The following is an 18,948-nucleotide window of genomic DNA, read 5'->3' on the forward strand; positions in this document are numbered from 1 at the left end:
GTTCATCTTTAAAAGAGGGGGTTCTCCTCTCGGAAGGTCTTCATTGGATATGGATATGGGTGAAGAATGAATGAACAAGATTTGCTCCCTTTACTTCTAAATGCTCCACAGCGCCTGTGCGCAAGCTATTTTCCCTTGCTAACAGCATGCAAAACAGTGCGCAGATGCTGGGTCATCTATCAGCCGCCTAAATAGTCCCTTTTGCTGTGATTTAACAGAAGAAAGGGAGAAGTTGATGCACGCTGTACCCTAAATCAGACTTTTTTACTGTGGCTCCCCAGGATCCAGACACCAATGTTTTTGTCCGCAAGGAATGTCCTGACAAGGACTGAACCGTGCCGGAGGGCAGCAATTAGCTGTTTTCTCACCAGAGGCATCAGGCTGCACGGCAAGGCGCCCCGAAGTGCACTCTGCAAACGATGACTACTCAGCAAGCCGCCTGCGAGCGTTGGCCCCTGAGCTTCTCCCCTTTCCGATGTTTATTCGGGTTGCTGTCCATAGCCAGCCTCCCGACAGACGTTTCCAGGCAAAGCTCTTGCCTGAGTCCATGCCTCCCCCTACCGCCCTGAGAATCCTGAGCTGCACACAGCGCTTCCCTCGCCAGAGCAGGCTTCATCTTTGTCTACTCGTCTCTGACGATCACCGGTCATTGATTCTAGAGGCCGTTCTGTAAGCCACCTGCTTTTCCGCACTCTTGTTGCCTTTTGTTCTTGCTGGCTTTCCCTCACACTCTCTACACTTTCTTTTGTCGTTGTTTTTAGAGACAGGGTCTCGCTCTGTTGCCCACGGCCCGGGCATGATCAGTAGCGTGATCCGGGCTTGCTGTAGCCCAGAACTCCTGGGCTCAAGCAATCTTCCCACCTTAGCCTCCTGAGTAGCTGGGAGTATGGATGCATGCCACCATACCCAGCTAATCTTTTTATTTTTTGTAGAGATGGGGTCACTACGTTGCCCGGGCTGGTCTCAAACTCCTGGCCTCTAGTGATCCACTCACTTTAGTCTTCCAAAGTGGTGGGATTACAGGCATGAGCCACCATACCTGGCCATGGACACTTTCTTTTAATGAAGTAGTAGGTAAACACCACCACCACCAAATAATTAGAGGTGACTGGGCGGAGCCTGGGAAGACAATACCTGGTCATCCAGGAAGGCAGCCTAATATTGACAATGCAACTGTCTGGGTCTGAATCTCAGCTCTGTCACTTACAAGCTGGGTAGCCTTGAATGCGTTACTTAACATCGTCATGACTTAGTTTCCTCACCTGTAACATGGGGATTATTAATAGACCCTACCTCTTAGTGCCGTTATGAGCTTGAATGAACGAATACAGGCAATATCCTCAGAATGGTGCCTGATGCGGTGCAGGCCCCCGGTCAGTGCTGGCCATTGTGATTCATCTCTGCCTGTAGGTTTCTTTCAGGCCAAGGCTAAGAAAATCTCCTTCAGAAAACCACCCGACAGTACAGGCATTCCAGGTTTATCTGTAGAAAATGATACTGAGAAAAACTAACCTCCATGAACAGGCACTCCTGAATTCTACACTTCCAAGTGCTTCCACAGTTGAGGAAAGCATTTTTCAATTCTGAATTATTAATCTAATCTGACACAAATCTCATCTTTAATGCAGGCGAGAGAGAGGCCCTGTCAAGGTTCATATATATAAGAATCAATTCAAATACAGTTCAAGGAAAACTGCTTTTACCAAAACTACAGAGAAGGATTCAAGGCAAGAATTTTGAACTTACACATTGATTTACCCATTTAATTACTTAGAGGAACTTCACTGCTGAATATAAAAGCTAGAGTAAACGAAATAAAGTCACTTTCAAAAGTGATACATACTCGAGGCTGGGCACGGTGGCTCACACCTGTAATTCTAGCACTTTGGGAGGCCGAGGCAGGCAGATTACTTGAGGTCAGGAGTTAGATACCAGCCTGGTGAAACCCTGTCTCTACTAAAATACAAAAATTAGCTGGTGTGGTGGCACATGCCTGTAATCCCAGCTACTCGAGAGTCTGAGGCAGGAGAATAGCTTGAATCCAGGAGGTGGAGATTGCAGTGAGCCACGATTGTGCCACTGCACTCCAGACTGGGCAACAGAGCAAGACTCCGTCTTAATTTAAAATAAAAAAAATGTGATTTACATACTCAAGAATGCTATACTGTGGTTACAAACAATGAGGATGAAGACTTCTTTATAAAACACAATTAAGTGAAAGAAACAAGTTCAGGACAGTATGCCAGGGCCAGCCATTTCAGTTAAAAAATAAAGGGGGGTGGTGGGAAATTCAGAGCGTTCTGAAAAGGGATTTTTATTTTATCTTTTTATTTTTTGTAGAGATGGGGTCTTACTATGTTGCCCAGGCTGATCTCAAACTCCTAGCTTTTGATCTTCCCTTTTTCATTTTTGTTAAGACCCTTTTTGTTCAAAGATCTGCTGTGGATAACCCACTTTTTATTATTACATGCTCTTACATGTCTATCCATTCCTGGGGTAAAAGATAATCCAGTTCAGTTTTAAGTGACTTATATTTATATTTGGCTCTGGAGTTCTGATTTATATCACAATAGAATGCATTTGCATTTTTGAGCATCTACCAACAGTTAGAGGGTAAGAAAATGAAGAGGGTGAGGTGTGAGTGTGTGGAGGAAGGGATTTGAGGGTCTGCTATGGATAACCCATGAAGCAGGTGGCCCACTCCAAGACAGTGGAAGAACAAAAAGACCTGGGGGCTGAGTGCCTTCAGTCTGTAGGTGTGTTTTAGCCACTAGAGTCTAATGAGTACAGAAAGCTAAAAGTTAAAGCAGAATGGCTTAATCTGGTCAACTTGACCTGAGAGACTTTCCAAAAGCAAATATAAATGACATCAATTTTAACAAACATCTAAGTCTGCACAGTAAGAAAGCATTTGAATTACTACTAAAGCTTTTAGCAAATTGCGCCACAACAATAAAATTTTACCTTAGTATGTCTTCACCCACCCTTAAGTAGCCCTCTTGAGGTGACGAAGTTGGCAGGAAAGGTTTATATAGCTTACTGCAAAAAACAAAACAAAAAAAAAACCCAACAAAGACAAAATTACACTTCAGAAGAAATTATTTCCCATAGTTCCTACATTAGTTTCCACAGTTCTGGTGCACTCAGGGGTGATTCAATCCTCAGTTAAACTGGATTTTAAAGTCTCAAACAATGGCTTTTCTCAAGACTTTTTTTCGGAAGCTCTAACTCTATTTTGTAATGCCTGTTTCTATTTCTGCCTACTTTGTTTGTTCAACTACTTTTGCAGAGTTGACAACTGAAGGCACAGCGCTGGCACAGGGAGAGGCAGGAAGCTCACCAGCAGAAAATGGCTTCTGCACAATGCATCTGATCTGCCCAGCCGAACGAAACTCAACCCGAAAGTGAATAGGTAAACACCGGCGGTAGCTGGCAATTGTAAAAAACAAGTATCACTGCTTTTGTTTAGAACGTCTCTTTGACAGATGCTCCCTCAACAGCACTACGCATTTTTCTGGATCATCTGCCGCCTTTAATGTGTCTAACACTGACTTCACAATGGAGTTTATGATAGAAAATTCCTACACGATCTGTGTGCATCATCTATTCCAAGTGTTACACAACCTCAAGTAAGACCATTTTTATCAATATTTACATGCCAGATATATCTTGACATATGTAGCCACCATCCTCCTCATTTAAGAGCTTCATGGTTAACATCACTCTAAATCTAAGACAAAAATAAGGGGCAAAACTGAAGAAGAAAATGCTTGCTCCAAACCATTAGCCGAAAGAGACCAGGAGCTGCGCAAGACGAACTGCGATGAATTTGGACTGAGAGGGTTAAAGAGTTATTAGAAAGCATTCCGTTTCCAGGAAGGATGAGCACAGATGCTCTACTCGACCCTCTTCTCAACGCTCCTTGCCAAGTTTGAAGGCCACGAGAAGGAATAAGCAGATGGTTCAATGTGAGTAAGTCAAAAGGAAGTTGCATTTGCCTTATTCTGCTTCCTAGCAACTAAACCAAATGATGCCAAGAAAGCCAGCCGGCTCTAAGGAGGAACGCCGCAGGGGATGTGAAACCCAGCGGTCGGGCAGAGCAGAGAAGGCCTCAAGACACCTCCACCCGGCACAGCAAATCCCCTGCCTATCAACACCCACCCCCCCACTTGCTCGCAGTTCCAGCGCCAGCCTACCTGACCATGCTAACGTCAATCAATTACGCGACTGTCCATTTCACAAAAACCTTGCAAATTCCAGCGACGTCAATGAGCAGTCTGGCCCAGCCATCAAAGAATAAGCCCCCACTTCTCTATGGGAAGGAAGGCCCCATGCACTCTCAACACACCTTGGCCAGCTGGACAAAGGATGCCACAGGCCAAGAGGCAGCATCCTTGCCACCCGTGGGCTCAAGTGCTGCAAAAGGCAGGCAACACATACCGGCTAGGATCCCTGAAGCCTGGGAAACTGCCTCTTGGAGCCAGGATGTGTTCCCGTTCTCCCTAAAAACAGACTAAGCAGTCCTTCAGGAGGCTGAGGATTCCCAAACAGGCCACATCGAGGAATTACATTCAGGCAGGAATTGCCCTTGTGGAAGTACATAAATATGCACATGAAATACACCCCCACTACAGTGAAAATGGCTAAAGAAAGCCCGAGACTTTGTTTGTTTGTTCGTTTGTTTGTTTGTTTTTTGAGACAGTCTTGCCCTGTCACCCAGGCTGGAGTGTAATGGTGCTATCTCGGCTCACTACAGCCTCCGTCTCCCAGGTTCAAATGATTCTCCTGCCTCAGCCTCCTGAGTAGCTGGGATTACAGGCAATCACCACCATGCCCAGCTAATTTTTGTACTTTTAGTAGAGACGGGCTTTCACCGTGTTGGACAAGACGGTCTCAAACTACTGACCCTGTGATCCACCCACCTCGGCCTCCCAAACTGCTGGGATTGCAGGTGTGAGCCACAACACTCAGCCTGAAACACTGTTAAACATTGCAAGGCCATCGTAAGCCCTGGCAAAGCCACTGCATTTCGCCGTATTCTCTGTGGCCTCCCTCTAACGGTAGCACCCATGAAAACGTCAGTTCCTCTGCTGGTCACTTAGTGGGTGGTAGGTCAACCATTGTTAAACAGAAAATGCAACTTATAATTACAAGTATAACCCTGGAAAATTAATACATTATCCCAGATATTCAATGAATAAAGATGTTTTCAATACATTATATTTAAGCTCTATAAAAACCATGCAAGCTGGTAGTATCAACCTCTTCACACACACTTTTTAAAAACAGAGGAGGGGCCAGGAGTGGTTGGTGGTGGTGTGCCTGTGGTCCCAGCTACTCAGGAGGCTGAGGCAGGAAGATCACCTGAGGCCAGGAGTTGGAGGCTGCAGTGTGCTGTGATTGCTCCTGTGAATAGTCACTGCACTGCAACCTGGGTAACACAGCAGCCCCCATCCTCTAAAACAAAGAAAAGTTTTGAAACAGATGACAAAACTGAGGCTCAGCTCACATGACTTTCCACACAGCTAAGCCGTGAAACCTAAATTCAAACCCAGGTCAGTCTGACTTTAAAATCTCGATTTCTTTTGATACATTACAGCCCAGAAACCCTCCCCAGGATGTCTGCAAGTAAATAATTAGGAAAAGCAAGGTAAGAAAGTCAAGTCAGAGAGGATACATATATTGTCATTCTAAATTTTTATAGAAAGCACATTAACATAGGCATAAAACAATTCTCATGTGACTTTGGACTGCAGGGAAGGAAAAAAGAGAAAAAGAAACCTGAACATTCTCAAGAGACAACATGAAGAGTATGAAGGAAAGCTCCAGAGAGAAGCAGCTGCCTGTCCTGCCTCTCCTGGCCATGTCACAGCCAGCACTGAGCCCTCTGGGTGGACCATCTAAGGAAAAGCAATTCAAAATTCAGGTCCCAAGACTGAAGTGGGGGAAGCGGAACGCTCACACGCTGCTCATGTGAATATAAAATGGTGCAGACAGACACCTTAGGAAACAGTTGGGCAGTTTATTGAAGAGTTAAACATGCATCTACCATATAACCCAGCCAGTCCACTCCAAGGTATTTACCCAATAAAAATGAAAGCACATGTCGCCACAAAGACCTCTACACAGCTTCCCAGAGCAGCATTCTTTGTAATAGTCAAACTGGAAACAACTAAAATGTCCATCAGGCTGGGTGCAGTGGCTCACACCTGTCATCCCAGCACTTTGAGAGACTGAGGTGGGTGGATCATCTGAGGTCAGAAGGTCGAGACCAGCCTGGCCAACATGGCAAAACTCCATCTCTACAAAAAATATAAAAATTAGCTGGGCGTGGTGGCGGGCACCTGTAATCCCAGCTACTCGGGAGGTTGAGACAGGAGAATTTCTTGAACCTAGGAAGCGAAGGTTGCAATGAGCAGAGATTGTGCAACTGCACTCCAGCCTGAGACACAGAGTGAGACTCTGTCTCAAAAATAAATAAGTAAATAAATAGAATGGCTATCAACAGGTAGATGAAAAACAAATTGTGGTGTATCCATGTCTTAGTTGGCTCGGGCTGTCACAACAAACACCGTAGACTGAGTGGCTTAAACAACAGACAGTTCCTCTGTCCCAGTTCAGGAGGCTGGAAGTCCAAGGTCAGGGTGCCGACATGGCCAGGGTCTGATGTGTGCCTTCTTCCTGGCTCGCAGTCTGCTGCCTTCTTGCTGCATCCTCATGAGGCAGAAAAAGAGCTCTCTCTCTTCCTCTTCTGCTGAGGCCAGCCATCCTAACGAATTATGACTCACCCTTATGATCTCAGTCAACCTTAATTACCTCCTAAAAGCCCTATGGCCACATACAGTCACTTTGAGGGCTAGGGCTTCAGTATATCAATTTTGGGGCAGGGGTTACAATTCAGTCCACGGCACCATAGACTAGTATGAACACTACTCAGCAATAAATAAAGGACTGATCCAACCCAACATATGCATGAATCTCATAGTAATTATGCCAAAAAGCAAAAAAACCCCCCCGACCAAAAGTATTTTCTGTATGATTCCATGTATATAATTTATGTAAAATTATATATAATATATAAATGTACATACAATTCTAGATAATGCTAACTAATCTATAGTGATTAAAAGTGGCAGATAAGTTGCTGCCTGGGGACAGGGACAGGGACAGGGGGATGGGTTACAGAGAGGCTGGAGGACTCTTCAGAAGGTGACAAATGTGTTCATTATCTTGATTGTACAGTCCGATGTGCATAAGCAAAGCTCTAATTCGTACACTCTAAGTATGCACAACATGTTATTACATGTCAATATTACAAATCAATAGTTATAAAACTATAATTTCATAATTGAAATGATAAAAAATAAAGCTGAAAAAAACATCCAGGCCTCTTTCCTGTTCCATTTTGTTCCTCCTTTTATAACAATACGTTTCTGACATGTTTCAAGTTTCTGCACTGGTCAGAAATAATTTAGATTCTAATGTCCTTACATGGAGAGAATCTTAAATATCTCCGGAAATAAAGTCCACTGAAATATCTTCCTTGCAATTTCAAATTAAATGTACCTGTCACTCCCAAAGCCTCCAGGAATGCTAGTAATGATTATTTTTAACTTTTTACTGTTGTATCTCAATTACCTCAACTTCTAAGTCAGCCGATCTATTAAATTCTCAGGATAGAACCCACTGGGGATAAATTTTAAAATTAAAAAGATTTTTAAGAATCTACTCTTAGAAGTTCCATCATAATTTTAAATTTCACTGAAAACAATTTGAATTTTAACACTCCTCTGGAGAAATTTCAATCAAGTCTCCAGAAATAGAAAAAGAGTAACATGGTGTTGTAAAAGAGACACAGACCAAAAAATGTCACAGATTCCTTCCATTTTAATACACTAAAAAGCAGAGATGCATGGACAGTTAGACACAGCCTTACCATAATTCTCTAAAAAGCAGAAGACTGGCCGGGTGTGGTGGCTCATGCCTGTAATCCCAGCACTTTGGGAGGACAAGGCAGGCGGATTACCTGAGGTCACGATTTTGAGACTAGCCTGGCCAACGTAGTGAAACCCCATCTCTACTAAAAAACACAAAAATTATCTGGGTGTGGTGGCATGCACCTGTAGTCCCAGCTACTGGGGAGTCTGAGGCACGAGAATCACTTGAACTCAGGAGGTGGAGGCTGAAGCAAGCCAAGATCGCACCACTGTACTCCAGGATGGGCAACAGAGTGAGGCTCTGTTCAAAAAAAAAATCACAGGTCCATACACAGCTAGTCACAACCTTACCATAATACTCTAAAAAGCAGAGGTTCATACACAGCTAGACACAGTCTTACCACGCCAGTCACACCTCTAGGTGTTTACTCAACTGATCTGAAAACTTGTATGTGCACAAAAGCCTGCACACAGATGTCTGTAGCAGCTTTATTCATAATCACCCAAAACTGGAAGTAATCAGGATGCCCTTCAGAGGCGGAAGGATAAACAAAGTGTGGTACATCCATTCAATGGAATATTGTTATGCAATAACAATAAATGAGCTACGAAGACACAAAAGATGCAAATGAATCTTAAATGCATATCGCAAAGTGAAAGAAATCAGTCTAAAAAGGCCACATGCTATATGATTCCAATTAGATGACATTCTGCAAAAGCAAAAGCAAAACCACAGAGGTGATGAAAAGGTCTGTGGTTGCCAGGAGTTTAAAGGGAAAGGGAGATGAATGGTGATGCACAGGGTTTTTCCAGAGCAGTGAAACCATTCTGTATGACACAGTAATGGAGGGTACACAACACTATGCATTTGCCAAAACCCGTTGACCTTTACAGCATCAAGAGTGAATCTCAAAGTATGCACCTTAAAAAGAAATCATTTAGGAAGTCAGGAAGATCGCAGGATGGAATATACAATGTGACAAACAATTACCAATGGCAACACAAACGTATGAAGAAATCTCACTGAGCAGGTAAGAGGGAAGTGGCTGGCTCACCTGTGCACAGCTTTGCAGAAAAACAAGCAGGTAGGATTTGGCCCAAGGGTTACAGGGCTGCAGGTGGTGGACTCCTGCTCTACCTGTCAATGACCTCTAGGGTGACTCAAAAGCCCATGGAAGGAGGGCCATGTGATACGGACTCCATGCTGCAAATAAGGCCAGACCCATCTGGCCGACATCTGGCCCAGAGTCAATGCCAAAGTCCTCACTGAGACCTAGAAGGTTGCCCATGATCTTGGGCCCCCGTGCTCTACTCTCCACCCCTGGACCTCCCCTTGACCTTGCTCTCTAATGGGCTCATTGTTGTTTTCTCTTGAAGGGCCATGCCCCTTGCTGTCCCCAAGATAACCACATAGCATGCTCCCTCCCTTCCACCCAGGGCTCTATCCAAATGCCATCTTCCCAGTAGGGCCCTCCTCACCTTCCCCTAACCCCACTGCACTCCCTGTCTCTCTACCCCAGCTTCACTTTTCTCCAAGACACTCATCAACATCTGATACAAGACCACACATACATATGTCATCATCATTACTGTCACACACACACACGTCATCATTACTATCATCACACACATGCATGTCATCATTACTATCATCACACACACACGTCATCATTAATGTCATCACACACATACACATCATCATTACTATCATCACACACACATCATCATCATTACATCACACCATACACGTCATTACTATCATCACACACACACACATCATCATTATTACTATCATCATACACACACGTCATCATTAATATCATCACAGACACACGTCATCATTACTATCATCACACACATACACGTCATTACTGTCATCTCACACACACACACATTATCACTATCATCACACACACACGTCATCATTAATATCATAGACACACGTCATCATTACTATCATCACACACACATCATCATCATTACATCACACCATACACGTCATTACTATCATCACACACACACACACACATCATCATCATTACTATCATCATACACACAGGTCATCATTAATATCATCACAGACACACGTCATCATTACTATCATCACACACATACACGTCATTACTGTCATCTCACACACACACACATTATCACTATCATCACACACACACGTCATCATTAATATCATAGACACACGTCATCATTACTATCATCACACACACATCATCATCATTACATCACACCATACACGTCATTACTATCATCACACACACACACACACATCATCATCATTACTATCATCATACACACAGGTCATCATTAATATCATCACAGACACACGTCATCATTACTATCATCACACACATACACGTCATTACTATCATCACACACACACACACACACACATCATCATTACTATCATCACACACACACGTCATCATTAATATCATCACAGACACACGTCATCATTACTATCATCACACACATACACGTCATTACTGTCATCTCACACACACACACATTATCACTATCATCACACACACACGTCATCATTAATATCATAGACACACGTCATCATTACTATCATCACACACACATCATCATCATTACATCACACCATACACGTCATTACTATCATCACACACACACACACACATCATCATCATTACTATCATCATACACACAGGTCATCATTAATATCATCACAGACACACGTCATCATTACTATCATCACACACATACACGTCATTACTATCATCACACACACACACACACACACATCATCATTACTATCATCACACACACACGTCATCATTAATATCATCACAGACACACGTCATCATTACTATCATCACACACATACACGTCATTACTGTCATCTCACACACACACACATTATCACTATCATCACACACACACGTCATTAATATCATAGACACACGTCATCATTACTATCATCACACACACATCATCATCATTACATCACACCATACACGTCATTACTATCATCACACACACACACACACATCATCATCATTACTATCATCATACACACAGGTCATCATTAATATCATCACAGACACACGTCATCATTACTATCATCACACACATACACGTCATTACTATCATCACACACACACACACACACATCATCATTACTATCATCACACACACACGTCATCATTAATATCATCACAGACACACGTCATCATTACTATCATCACACACATACACGTCATTACTGTCATCTCACACACACACACATTATCACTATCATCACACACACACGTCATCATTAATATCATAGACACACGTCATCATTACTATCATCACACACACATCATCATCATTACATCACACCATACACGTCATTACTATCATCACACACACACACACACATCATCATCATTACTATCATCATACACACAGGTCATCATTAATATCATCACAGACACACGTCATCATTACTATCATCACACACATACACGTCATTACTATCATCACACACACACACACATCATCATCATTACTATCATCACACACACACGTCATCATTAATATCATCACAGACACACGTCATCATTACTATCATCACACACATACACGTCATTACTGTCATCTCACACACACACACATTATCACTATCATCACACACACACGTCATCATTAATATCATAGACACACGTCATCATTACTATCATCACACACACATCATCATCATTACATCACACCATACACGTCATTACTATCATCACACACACACACACACATCATCATCATTACTATCATCATACACACAGGTCATCATTAATATCATCACAGACACACGTCATCATTACTATCATCACACACATACACGTCATTACTATCATCACACACACACACACATCATCATCATTACTATCATCACACACACACGTCATCATTAATATCATCACAGACACACGTCATCATTACTATCATCACACACATACACGTCATTACTGTCATCTCACACACACACACATTATCACTATCATCACACACACACGTCATCATTAATATCATAGACACACGTCATCATTACTATCATCACACACACATCATCATCATTACATCACACCATACACGTCATTACTATCATCTCACACACACACACACACATCATCATCATTACTATCATCATACACACAGGTCATCATTAATATCATCACAGACACACGTCATCATTACTATCATCACACACATACACGTCATTACTATCATCACACACACACACACATCATCATCATTACTATCATCACACACACACGTCATCATTAATATCATCACAGACACACGTCATCATTACTATCATCACACACATACACGTCATTACTGTCATCTCACACACACACACATTATCACTATCATCACACACACACGTCATCATTAATATCATAGACACACGTCATCATTACTATCATCACACACACATCATCATCATTACATCACACCATACACGTCATTACTATCATCACACACACACACACACATCATCATCATTACTATCATCATACACACAGGTCATCATTAATATCATCACAGACACACGTCATCATTACTATCATCACACACATACACGTCATTACTATCATCACACACACACACACACACATCATCATTACTATCATCACACACACACGTCATCATTAATATCATCACAGACACACGTCATCATTACTATCATCACACACATACACGTCATTACTGTCATCTCACACACACACACATTATCACTATCATCACACACACACGTCATTAATATCATAGACACACGTCATCATTACTATCATCACACACACATCATCATCATTACATCACACCATACACGTCATTACTATCATCACACACACACACACACATCATCATCATTACTATCATCATACACACACGTCATCATTAATATCATCAGACACACATCATCATTACTATCATCACACGCATACACGTCATTACTATCATCACACACACACGTCACATTACTGTCATCACACACATACACATCATCATTACTATCATCACACACACACACATCATCATCATTACTATCATCACACACACACGTCATCATTAATATCATCACAGACACACGTTATCATTACTATCATCACACACATACACGTCATTACTGTCATCTCACACACACATTATCACTATCATCACACACACACGTCATCATTAATATCAGACACACGTCATCATTACTATCATCACACACACATCATCATCATTACATCACACCATACACGTCATTACTATCATCACACACACACACACATCATCATCATTACTATCATCATACACACACGTCATCATTACTATCATCACACACATGCATGTCATCATTACTATCATCACACACACACGTCATCATTACTATCATCACACACATGCATGTCATCATTACTATCATCACACACACACACACATGCATGTCATCATCATTACTATCATCACACACACACGTCACATTACTGTCATCACACACATACACATCATCATTACTATCATCACACACACATCATTACTACATCACACATACACGTCATCATTACTATCACACACACACACATCATCATCATTACTATCATCACACACACACGTCATCATTAATATCATCACAGACACACGTCATCATCATTACTATCATCACACATATACATGTCATTACTGTCATCACACACACACACATCACTATCATCACACACACATCATCATCACTACTATCACCCATACATGTCATCATCATTACTACTATCAACAGAAGTCCAACTTCATTCAGGTTTCCCTGATTTTTACCTAATGTCCTCACATATCCTTAGGCTTCTCATGGTTGTGGCAGCTTCTCAGGTTTTCCTTGTTTCTGATGGCCTGGACAGTTTTGAGGTATGCTGGTCGCATCCCATGCATTTCTATTTGGTTTATTTTATTTTATTATTCATTCATTCATTCATTCATTCATTCATTTATTAGCGATGAGGTCTTACTCTGTTGCCCAGGCTAGAATACAGTGGTACCTTTCTTAGCTCACTGCAGCCTTGAACTCCTGGACTCAAGCAATCCTCCTTCCTCAGCCTCCTGAGTAGCTGGGACTATAGGTGCGCACCACCACCTCTGTCTAAGTTTTAACTTTTTTTGCAGGGAGAGGGTCTCACTGTGTTGGCCAGACTGGTCTCAAACTCCTGGCCTTAAGGTATCATCACATCTTGACCTCCCAAAGGGCTCGAATTACAGGTGTGAGCTTTACTTATTTGTGTATTTTCTCTAATCCCTAGCAGGAGGTAAGCCCCTAGAAGACAGGAATTTCTGCCTGCCCGTTCACTGCCATTTCCCAGCAACTGGAATGTGCTTGCCAGAGCATAGGTGTTCCATGAGTAACTGCCACCTGGATGAGTCTCCCAAGCAAACAGTTTAGATCTCTGGGTTTCAGAGAGCCCAGTCCTTTGCATGCTGTATATAAAGACAATTAGGGGCCGGGTGTGGTGGCTGACACCTGAATGCCTGAGGTCAGGAGTTCAAGACCACCCTGAACAACATAGCGAATCCCCATCTCTACTAAAAATACAAAAATTAGCCAGGCGTGATGGCATGCACCTGTAGTCCCAGCTACTCAGGAGGCTGAGGCAGGAGAATTGCCTGCCGAGATCGCGCCGCTATACTCCACTCCAGCCTGGGTTACAGAATAAGACTCTGTCTCAAAAAACAAACAAACAAACAAACAAACAAACAATTAGGTCTTGAGTGATGAGGTAATTCTCTAGTTTCAGGAACCAGCACTGGAACCTCTCCTTGATGTTTGGTGACTGCCACATCTGGAACACCCACACTTTGATGTACACCAGGGCCCCTCAACCACCGTTGGGCCGACACTTTAGGCGGTCCTATGGGAAACTTCAGAGCTGATCTGCGTTCTCAGCAACCTTGACAGCTTTTTCTGTGTAAAGTGTTTAAATGGGTCAACAACTTTAATATTTTATTGCATTTTGCCCTTATTATTTTATACATGTAAGTGGAAAAGAATAGAAGAACGAAAATGCTGACTCTAATAATTGGGAGAAGTTATCTAAGGAATGCAGATGAAGAACAGGAGTAAAATCTTTCAGGCTGCATCAGAGGCTTCCTAGGCCCTGGCTGACCACCTGAAACCTGCACCAAGTGCTAGAAACCCTATCAGAGGCTGTGTGCGAATGGAGAGACGTGGTAAGGGACCGGATAGCATTTCCTTTCCCCCTTGGAATGCCTCACCATGTTAGGTAGAATGACAGTTCTACTTTCTACTCTGTCCTCTTTAGTTCTCTAGTATCTTTTCAGAAACAGACACACCAAGAATTCCCTGCTCATTATACCTGCTTGGCATCTTTACAGTATGTGCTTTAGGGACACCTGTGTGAGCTGGGAATCCAATTTCATTTATTCATAAGTAATTATGGAGCACTAAAAATTGGCTAAGCATGTGCTTCAAAATGTGTCCTTTCTTGCTCACCCAGTGCCGAATATACAGCGTATTCTAAATATTTATAGAAGCCTGAGCAACATAGGCTGGGTGCGGTGGCTCACGCCTGTAATCCCAGCACTTTGGGAGGCTGAGGCGGGCAGATTACCTGAGGTTGAAAGTTTGAGACCAGCCTGGCCAACATGGTAAAACTCCAACTCTACTGAAAATACAAAAAACAAATTAGCCAGGCATGGAGGTGGGTGCCTGTAATCCCAGCTCCTTGGGAGGAGAATTGCTTGAACCTGGGAGGCAGAGATTGCAGTGAGCTGAGATCGTGCCACTGCACTCTAGCCTGGATGACAGAGTGAGGCTCCATCTCAAAAAAAAAAAAAAAAAAAAAAAAAGCCTGGGTACCATAGCAAGACTCTGTCTCTACCAATAAACTAAATTTAAAAAGTAGCCAGGTATGGTGGTGCACACCTGGAGTCCCAGTTACTTGGGAGACTGAGACGGAAGGGTCACTTGAGTCTAGGAGCTCAAGGCTTCAGTGAGCCATGATCATGTCACTGCACTCCAGCCTGGGCAACAGAGTGTGACCCTGTCTCTAAAACATAAATAAATAACTGAATATTTACAGAATGCATGGAAATGTTTCAATTCCTTGAATAAGAGAGTACATGTCTATCAAAACTAACCCCATATTTGCCTAGAGAAAGTTTACATGTCTTGTAAAATTCTAGCCTTCTAAAAATCATACAAAGCCAGTCACAGTGGTGTGCACCTACAGTCCCAGCTATTTGGGAGACTGAAACAGGAGAATCGCTTGAGGCCAGGAGTCTAAGGATGAAGTATCCTACGATGGTACTTGAGAGTTGCCAGAGCACTCCAGCCTGGGCAATACAGTGAGACCCCAGCTCAAAGAAAGAAGGAGAAAAGCATACAACTATTATACATCAATTTTTTTCAATTTTTTTCCCAGAGGTTGGTAATTTCTTTATTGATTTTTTTCTTAAATAAAATCAATTAACATCCATTATAAAACTTTAAACCTACAGTAGAGTAAAAATAAAATGTATAAAAACTCCTTTGTACTCCCCTCATTTAGTTCTGCTCCACAGAATTAACAATTGTTAATATTTTCTTGTTTATCCTTACAGAATTCTATTTATTGGTAAGAATGGTGTCATATAAAACGTGTTAGCCAGGTGCAATGGCTCCTGCTTGTAATCACAGCATTTCTGGAGGCCAAGGTGGGAAGATTGCTTGAGGGCAGGAGTTCAAGACCAGCCTTGGCAACACAGAGACCCCATCTCATATGTTTTTTCTTATGCTTTCTCTTGGACATTTCTTTATTATATTTCTTCCTCTTTTTATAGAACCACTGACTTATCTGCTTACGTGTCATGCCAAATTCAAATGAGAGTGATAGACTCTCTTGCATTGTGGGGCACCTGTTTTGCTTAAACTTTGCCCAGAGAGTGTCCATGAGGGATTTGCTGACTAATCTTGTCTTGGGATACTGTTTCTGTTTCTCATTTTCCATTTTCCTTTTTTTTTCCTGTTCATTGTCCAGCTCCTTTTCTATTTCCTCTTCTTTTTCTTTCTCTCTCTTTCCGCCAGCTTCTCCTCCTCCTTCTCTTGATTTCTGCTTTCCCTTTTGTTCATCTTCACTGTAATTTCCATTTGATTGTTCAGGATTTTGATCCCAAGGCATAGCTGGTTGTTTCTGTATAAAAAGATTTGAATCATCAGGGGCTTCTGAAGTATCAAGATCTCTCTCCATGTTAAAAAAGTGTATTCTCCCACTTCCTGGACACCATCCCTTCCTGGGCTTGAGTCAATGGCTGCTCTTTCAAAGCCTTCTTTCTTGTTCCTCTTTCCCCTACTGCTTTCTTTCTCTTCAATGTTTTTCTTGTTTTTTTGTTTTTTGTTTTTTTGAGACAGAGTCTCGCTGTGTCGCCAGGCACCAGGCTGGAGTGCAGTGGCGCGATCTCGGCTCACTGCAACCTCCGCTTCCCGGGTTCAAGCAATTCTCCTGCCCAGCCTCCCAAGTAGCTGGGACTACAGGCGTTCGCCACCATGCCCAGCTAATTTTTGTATTTTTGTAGTCGAGACAGGGTTTCACCATGTTGGCCAGGATGGTCTCGATCTCTTGACCTCGTGATCCGCCCGTCTCGGCCTCCCAAAGTGCTGGGATTACAGGCGTGAGCCACCGAGCCTGGCCCTTTTCAATGTTTTTAAAAATGTTAATCTCATCCAAAGACAGCCTCACAGAAACACCCAGAATAATGTTTCACCAAATATATGGGCACTCGTTGTCCTGTCAAGTTGACACATGAAATTAACCATCACACATACAATGGACATACAATGGAATACTATGATGCCTTTAAGGAAGGAAATCCTGTCACATGCTACAATGTGGTTGAGACTTCAGGACATGCTAAGGGAAATAAGGCAGCTGAAAAAGACAGATATTGATTGTATGATTCCACTTATATGAGGTAACTAACAGTAATTAAGCCAGGTGCAGTGGCTCATGCCTGTAATCCCAGCACTTTGGGTTGCTGAGGCAGGTGGATTGTGAGGTTGGGAGTTCGAGACCAGCCTGGCCAACATAGTGAACCTCCATCTCTACTAAAAATACAAAAATCAGCCAGACATGGTGGCACACGCCTGTAGTCCCAGCTACTTGGGAGACTGAGGCAGGAGAATCGCTTAAACCCGGGAGGCAGAGGTTGAAGTGAGCTCAGATCTTGCTACTCCACTCCAACCTGGGCAACAGAGCAAGGCTCTATCTCAAAAAAGGAAAAATAAGTAAATAAATAATCAAATTCATAGAAACACAAAGTAGAATGATGATTGCCAGGGGTTGGTCGGGAGGGATAAGAGGTTGCTGTTTAATGGATATAGAGTTTCAGTTTTGCAGATGAAAAAGTTCTAGAGATCTATTTCACAACAATACAAACATACTTAATACTACGGAACTGTACACTTAAAAATGGTTGAAACGCTAATTTTCTGAAAGGACGTTTTGTTATATGCTATAACATGACCAAACCTCGAAGATATTAGGCTAAATAAAATAAGCTAGTCCCAAAAGGACAAACACTATATGACTCTACATATATGAAATATCAAGAACAGTTAAATTTTTACAGAAACAGAAAGTAGAATGATATCTGCCAGGGACTGGAAGGAGGAGAAAGGAGTTGTTATTTAACGGTCACATAGTTTCAATTTGACGAGATGAAAAACGTCCTGTATACGAATGGAGATGATGGCTACACATAAATGTGAAAGTGTTTAATGCTGCTACACTGTACACTTAAAAATGGTTATGAGAATAATTTTTATGTTATATATATTTTACCACAATTTAAAGAGACATCTAACAAATGCAATATGTAGTCTTTATTGAAATAAACTATAAATTCAAATAAACTATAAATAACTGTACAGCTTAACAAGAAAATACAGTGTCTGGATATTTGATGATATTAAATTAGTAATTTGGAGGATGTACATTAGTAAACTGTGACTACATCATACATA

The 18,948-nt window shown here is 42.1% G+C and overlaps 1 pseudogene; it reads right to left on the minus strand.

Moving 5' to 3' along the window:
• LOC135277192 (NANOG neighbor homeobox-like) overlaps positions 1–17,608 on the minus strand; it is a 70,371-nt pseudogene extending 52,763 nt beyond the window's left edge.
• Between the last annotated feature and the right edge of the window lie 1,340 nt (positions 17,609–18,948).

Source organism: Aotus nancymaae, unplaced genomic scaffold (genome assembly GCF_030222135.1).
Source record: "Aotus nancymaae isolate 86718 unplaced genomic scaffold, 86718_ANA_hifiasm-v0.15.2.pri h1tg000030l, whole genome shotgun sequence".
In the NCBI taxonomy this organism is placed as follows: Eukaryota; Metazoa; Chordata; class Mammalia; order Primates; family Aotidae; genus Aotus; species Aotus nancymaae.